This window comes from Scylla paramamosain, chromosome 5 (genome assembly GCF_035594125.1).
Source record: "Scylla paramamosain isolate STU-SP2022 chromosome 5, ASM3559412v1, whole genome shotgun sequence".
NCBI classification, from domain to species: domain Eukaryota; kingdom Metazoa; phylum Arthropoda; class Malacostraca; order Decapoda; family Portunidae; genus Scylla; species Scylla paramamosain.
In genome coordinates this window covers 5739192-5746691 of record NC_087155.1, presented here as the reverse complement: position 1 = coordinate 5746691, position 7500 = coordinate 5739192, and the positions used below count along the sequence as shown (strand labels likewise).

General features: G+C 36.5%; 1 long non-coding RNA gene across 1 annotated transcript in view; it reads right to left on the bottom strand.

The window, feature by feature from the left end:
- Window positions 1–4329: 4329 nt before the first annotated feature.
- LOC135100287 (uncharacterized) overlaps window positions 4330–7500 on the bottom strand; it is a 75854-nt gene continuing 72683 nt past the window's right edge. The window contains exon 3 of the long non-coding RNA XR_010268576.1: window positions 4330–4489. This is a non-coding gene — a long non-coding RNA (uncharacterized LOC135100287). The remainder of the gene's footprint in view (window positions 4490–7500) is intronic.

The window sequence follows — 7500 nt, the reverse complement described above, 5'->3', positions numbered from 1 at the left end:
TCTGAATGGACCAATCAGCGCTGGGAGAGGCCACGCGGGACCGACGCGACAGACACATCTAATGCGGGCTTTGGCCAAGTTTTGAAAGGAACTCCAAACCAATTTAAAGCTCTGTATGTTATTTTTTTTTTTTCCTACCAGCAGGACGAGGTAGGCGCTTTAAATTGTCTGTTAGAGTCAATTAGCTACTTTAGCGTGTATAAGAACTTAAAAAGGCTCCCTCAGTCCCTCGCCCCGTACTCTGCAGCAAAGGCTTACAAATGCAAACGTGTATTCATGTGCATGACTACCGTTAAGTAAAATAAATAAATAAATAAGCATATTATAAATAGAAAAATAAATAAATAGCATATTCTCAATGTCGTCTTCCACAATGTGTTAAATATTCAAAGATCATTTCGTGATAGAAGTCGTTATGAATTTGGATGGCATTTACAGGAGCACAAACCTATCAGGAGTGGCAGGACTGTAAAGTGTAGCTAGGCTGAAAGACAGGTGTTGCGAGGTGACCTTGCTTTTGATTAGTTTCACTGTTGCCTCTTTAAGAGGAGTGTCTCTTAAATGTTTGTCTTTCCACCTCCTATTTCCAACAAATCAGAAACCTTTGAACAATAAACAGATTGTTTATAATGTCTCTCTTAATAGACTGTACAAAAATAAACAGGAAAAAAAAGTTGAATACTACGAGAATATCGAGCCAGCGGCTGCCGGCATGAAGACCTCGAGTGTGAATGTTTGCAGTGAGATTGCCATGGTGACAAAATGCTTTTATAAAAAAAAAAAAAAATAATAATAATAATAATAATAATAAAAATGAAATTAAGACGCATATAAAATATATTTCAAATTGCACCAAGTTATTTGTGAGTGAAACTGCATTTTTCATGATCCGATCAGAGAGGACTGAGCTGTGATCTGCGCTGCCCCTAATGGTTCCCTCATCGGGCAATAAAGATTTATCCTCCCGGGCACTCCGTTAGTGCTGCCTCCAAACATAGCACAGGTTCCCCAGGTGACGGACACATACAGATTTAACCGGGCTTGCAACAACTTATTTTCTGGTGAAGGTCTATACAGGTATACACGAAACAAAATGACGACAAATGGTAAAGATATAAGGGCTCGAGTTATAAATAGATTAGAGCGAAGAACAACGACATATTCATAAGTAAACACATCTTCCCCATATAAACTTGATATGCTTTACGGTGCACAAGTGTATACCTTTCATACACACATACGGTAGACATTGGTTACGGGCAGTAGACAGTGGAGGCCCGTCACCCTGGAGATGAGGCTGCGAGTGGTGAAGTCAATGAAACAGAATTGAACCTAATAACTCGTAGCGTTCATATTATTAATGCTCATTAACGGAAAACTATTAGACTATTACCTTAAAGATTTATATATATATATATATATATATATATATATATATATATATATATATATATATATATATATATATATATATATATATATATATATATATATATATATATATATATATATATATATATATATATATACATGTAATTATTCAAAACGCACTGATTTCTTGATGAGTCTACGTAAAAATGTAACACAGTGATGCACAGTATAGGACAGTGATTACAAAACCATTTTTTTTTCTGTTCGTTACCTGATCTAACACGGAACATCAGGCCTGTCACGCACATTCATGGGGTCTCGACAATTTTACAATATTTTCTCCCTTTGAATACAAAAAGGTCATATCAACTACACACCTTACCAAAAAATCTCACATTTGAGATTGTAATGGAAGAGCTAGTCATGTAAGTATGTATGTATGTATGTATGTATGAATCTATATATGAATGTATGTATGTATGCATATATGTATGCATGTATGTATGTATATGTATATGTATATATGTGTGTAGGTAAGTAGGCAGGCAGTTAGGTATATGTATGCATGTTTATGTTTATGTGTGTGTGTGTGTGTGTGTGTGTGTGTGTGTGTGTGTGTGTGTGTGTGTGTGTGTGTGTGTGTGTGTGTGTGTGTGTGTGTGTGTGTGTGTGTGTGTGTGTGTGTGTGTGTGTGTGTGTGTGTGTGTGTGTGTGTGTGTGTGTGTGTGTGTCATTTTCTTACCACATATTTTATCCATTTCTTCATAAAAATACTGCCTATATATATTCTCTCTCTCTCTCTCTCTCTCTCTCTCTCTCTCTCTCTCTCTCTCTCTCTCTCTCTCTCTCTCTCTCTCTCTCTCTCTCTCTCTCTCTCTCTCTCTCTCTCTCTCTCTCTCTCTTTCTATTCACATCCTCGCATCCTCCCATGTGTTGTCAGAGAGAAATAAGTCCCTCAATACACACCACAAACAAGACAAATCAAATTACCGCGGTACATTGCAGTGTTTTTATCGCCGCGGCATTCCTGTGCTGGAGCGCTCCGCTCCTCTGCCAGTCTTCACACTTTTACGTCCTCCGCGAGTGTATTGTATTGATTCGTTATAAATTGTTCAGTGTTCTTTAATTACTGGTTTGACGACTTTCCAATTGTTTCGCTTTTTCACGTTTCATTGTCGTATATATGAATTCACGTTTTTCAAAGTGCACCGAATTCCAGTAGGTTGGTTCTATTGATATAGAAATGGTTATATTAATACCAGAAAAAAAAAAAAATTATTCACAGAATGCACATTATGTATAAGGAAATTGTTAAAAATACTTCCATGTCAAAGCGAACATGATTACTTGGATGAGCTGAGAAACATTATATATATATATATATATATATATATATATATATATATATATATATATATATATATATATATATATATATATATATATATATATATATATATATATATATATATATATATATATATATATATATATATATATATATATATATATATATATATATATATATATATATATATCTCAAGAAGTACCACACTGTTTACAAAAATTTTCAAGTTATTTATTTTCAAGTTATGACTATTTTCACAAGAGAAAGAGAGAGAGCTTAAAAGTTAAATGACCACAAAGTAAACTGAACAAAAATACGCTCACTATCTACTGTTGGGTAAAGACTGAAGAGGAGAGTAATTGTTTCAAAAGAACCGAAGCCAATTTAGTCGCTGGTGTGGTCCGATACTCGCTCCCCTCTTGAAGTGTTTGCGTGATGGGAGATGGGAACACAGAGCAAGGCAGATTACTGTGTGCTGTGACGCTCGGGAGATTGAAGAGGAACTGCTCTTTTTCACACTCACGTGACCATTCTTCCCTTTCTCCCTCCCTTCCTCCATCCATCTTTTTCTTCTACCCTCATTTATTCCAGCATAGTTCCTTCACTCACCTTCATCAACTATCTCTTCCCTTCACGAGCACCTCCTTTTTTCGAGGAAGTACTGATCAATCTATCCAGAATTATGCAAAGCACATTAAACCATCTGAAAATGCGGGGTACACACGGCCCTGATTGTGCAGCTAAGTTTCAAAAAAAGGGAATCAAAGACTTTTTAATTGCATGTTTTTTTTGTTTTTTTTTTGTAATCGTATTCATGATTACATTATTTTGTAAAATGCTGTTTTTCTTCATACTTTCTTATGGACAGTACTTATCAATGAATTTATGGTATTTTATCTTTCACATATCTGATATTAATGAAGTATAAACATATTTTGCTAACGGTTTATGCTTTTCCTAAATATTTTGCCTATTTACCTCAGAAAATTATACTATCATACATGATACCAAGATTTATGTACCTTATTTAAAATTATCAGACACAATGGAACGTACTCATCGCTCACTGTGTTAATGATTACAAAAGGATCACTTTATATTAGGTTTTGTGAGTATCGCCTTTCACACGTAAGTTAACATTAATCAACAAACCGGACTCTTTTCAAGTTCTACGCACTCAACGCCTTGACCAATCTACCAATGACAATCGATATATTAGAGTCGCATTGATCACACAGAAGGAGGTTGAGTGACTAACATAACTACACAGTGACAGCAAATCACTTTTCATTTCAGATTCCGGATCTACTCATTAACACATCATCTTTGATTATTACATACTGAAGCGATAAAAATGGGGCCCTTGGACATGACATACCACCTACCGCCTCCCCATCAAACTCTAACCTTATTACATAAAACGAAACGGAGCCTTGGCGTAAAAAAAAAAAAACAAACAAGAAGAAGCATGGACTCGCAGGGAAAAGAATCAGGGAACGAAAAGCCACAAACCAAAGCAACAAGACAGTAAAAATTTACCTCATGCGAATAATCCTGAGCAATTAGAATCACAATAAAACTTCAGAACAAAGCAATAAACTCTACACGAAATGAACAGAGAAAAAATACCTCTCACAAACCTTAAAAACTCCATGCCACGCACGAACACCCTCCGAGCAGCAGCGGCGGGCAGGGCGGCGGGAGGGGCGAAGGTAGAGGTGCAGGTGGTGGTGGTGGTGGTAGCAGTGGTAGTGGTGGTGGTGGTAGGCTCTGCAAAATAGCAAGGGAAACATTCATTCTTTTGAGTATATTTATTGTTGGGCTGCTGCACCAAAACACGGTTAAAATGCTAACGTACATGAAAGAGAGAGAGAGAGAGAGAGAGAGAGAGAGAGAGAGAGAGAGAGAGAGAGAGAGAGAGAGAGAGAGAGAGAGAGAGAGAGAGAAGAGCTGATGATTAGTGAAGCAATTTTTTTTATAGACATTTCAATATTATCGTGAATGAACAGAAACAAAGACAAATAAATACACACACACACACACACACTCTCTCTCTCTCTCTCTCTCTCTCTCTCTCTCTCTCTCTCTCTCTCTCTCTCTCTCTCTCTTTCTCTCTCTCTCTCTCTCTCTCTCTCTTTCTCTCTCTACTTACACATATCCAGATGTAAAGAAAACTTACCTAAGATAATAAAAGAGAAATATGAGGTAAAGGTTGATGGAAACAAAGAGACACAGGACATTAAGTAAAAAGAAGACGAGGGAGGAGGAGGAGGAGGAGGAGAGGCAGGAGGAGAAGATGAAGAAATATGATGAGTACGATAAAAAAGGAGGAAAATGAGCAGGAGGTGGAGGAAGAGAAGCAGGGTGGAGAGATAGGAAATGAAAATGTAGTTGGAAGGAAGAGAAGAAGAGGGTGGAAGAGAATGATTAGGTGGAAAGATAAGAGGAGATTGAAAAGAAGGAAGGAAAATAAAGCGAAAGGAGGAGAACGACGATGGTGATGACAATGCGGTGGTAGAAATAATGACGATGCATTGCAATAAAACAAAAATAGTGAAAAAAAAAGAAAACAAAAACAAATGATAGTATGAAAAATAACACCAAAGATAAAAAAAAAGAAAAAGGAAGGTGAAGGAACACAAGAAGGACAGGACTGACGAAGGAAAGGAGAATGTAGAAGAAGAAAAGAGAAAGAAGACAAAGGGGGAGAAGGAAGTTTGAGAGTGAGTTATGTCACGCAGGAGAGAACAATGGCGGGATTTATGTGGAGGGACACGATCACGGTGGCGGGAGGAACTCTGTGGCCGGGAGGGAGATAAGGAGGAAACGAAGCAGCGGCGGGAGGAAAAGGAAAACGAGAAGGAAGAGAGAGAGAGGGAAATCGGAGGAGGAAACATAGGATCATGATGACAAAGAAGAACGAGGAGGAGGAGGAAGAAGAGAGAAGTAGGAGGAAACAGAGAATGATGATAAAGATGGAGGTGAGAAGGAGGAGGAGAAGCAGGAAGAAAATAAGAGGAAACGGAAAAAAGATGCTGAAAAGGGAGATGAGGAGAAGGAAGAGCAAGAGGAAGACAAGAGAAATAGGAGGAAACGGAGAACGATGATATAAAGGGAGATGAAGAGGAGGAGGAAGAAGAAATAAATGGGACGAGACAGAGAACGATGATAAAAATGGAGATGAGGAGAAGGAAGAGCTGGAAGAGGAAGAGGAGATATTGGTGAGAACAAGATGAGAAAGAAGAAAACGAAAGGGGGGAAGAGCGGGAAGTGATGAAGGAAATGAAGAAGGATAAAGAAAAGAATGATGAGGAGGAGAAGAGGGAAAGAACTCTGTGATCAGTTCTCATTTCCGGTAACTTTGCTCCGTCTCTCACCACAACCTTACCCTTCCCTTATTTAACCTTGCTCTCCCCTTCCCTTCCTCTTCTTTCCTTTCCTTCACGCTTCTTCCTAGCTTGCCCTCTTCCTCTCTCTTCAAGTGTTCCAGAGAAAGTTAAACACGCATCTGCCCTCACTTCTTATCTGAAGAAAAATTAAAAAGGAAAGTAAGAAAAAAAAAGATCTGAACAAGGAAAGTACAAAAAAGTAGAATGATTTTGAAAGATAAAATAGAAAAAGAAAGATTTGAAAATATAAAGTAAAAAAAGAAAGAGACATTTGAAAAGGGAAAGACCTGAAAAAAAAAAAGACAGTTCAACTTCCCTTAATGATTTCCCGTGAAACCAAGCATTGTAAAAAGATCCTCATTACGCAGCTGGTGACCCTCCGTAGGGACTCCATACCCCAATGTACTGAGATCTCGTCCCATTATTTGTAGCTCTATTCACACAGCATTATCTAACAAAGGTAATCGAGGGATATTCATCTTGTCAGCTCCACTTCTTTTTCTGACCGTCAAGAAGTCTTTTTATTCTGCCGAAGTACCATCCTTTTTCCCTTTTTTTCCTTTGGGTTTTCCAACATTAGCTTCAAGGACACTACTGCACAAAATCCGTAACTGATCTATTATGTCCACAAAGCTATATATATATATATATATATATATATATATATATATATATATATATATATATATATATATATATATATATATATATATATATATATATATATATATATATATATATATATATATATATATATATATATATATATATATATATATATATATATATATATATATATATATATATATATATATATATATATATATATATATATATATATATATATATATATATATATATATATATATATATATATATATATATATATATATTTTTTTTTTTTTTTTTTTTTTTTTTTCTGAGGGGGGAGGGGGCGGGGGGAGGTTTACAGCTATGTTTATGACAGATGCTCTCCGTGTTTTCCACTTTAGTACTCGCTGAATGAGTGTGAAAATAATCTCACACTAGTGATGTTTTCTTTTCCTTTATCTCTTCGGTACTAATACTACTACTTTTTCAAAACGCAGTCACATTTTACATTTTGCTGTATATTTCAGTGCCCGCGAGGTTCATGTATGTGGTCAAGAAGTGTTGTTGTCTCACGTGCGATAGTAGCCGACTGCATTTAAAGTGCTTGCTCCTTATCAGCATCAAAATTTCGAGTACGTTTGCCAAAGATATTCTCCCCCCCTAATCACAATCACCGAGATGCCTTACTTACAAGAACGAGTTATAGTTTCTCGCTACCTGTGTGCAGCTGTCCTAAAATGTTTCATTCTCGAAGTGATACCTACTTACGTGTTATAATCTTTTTACAAAAGTACAAACAGC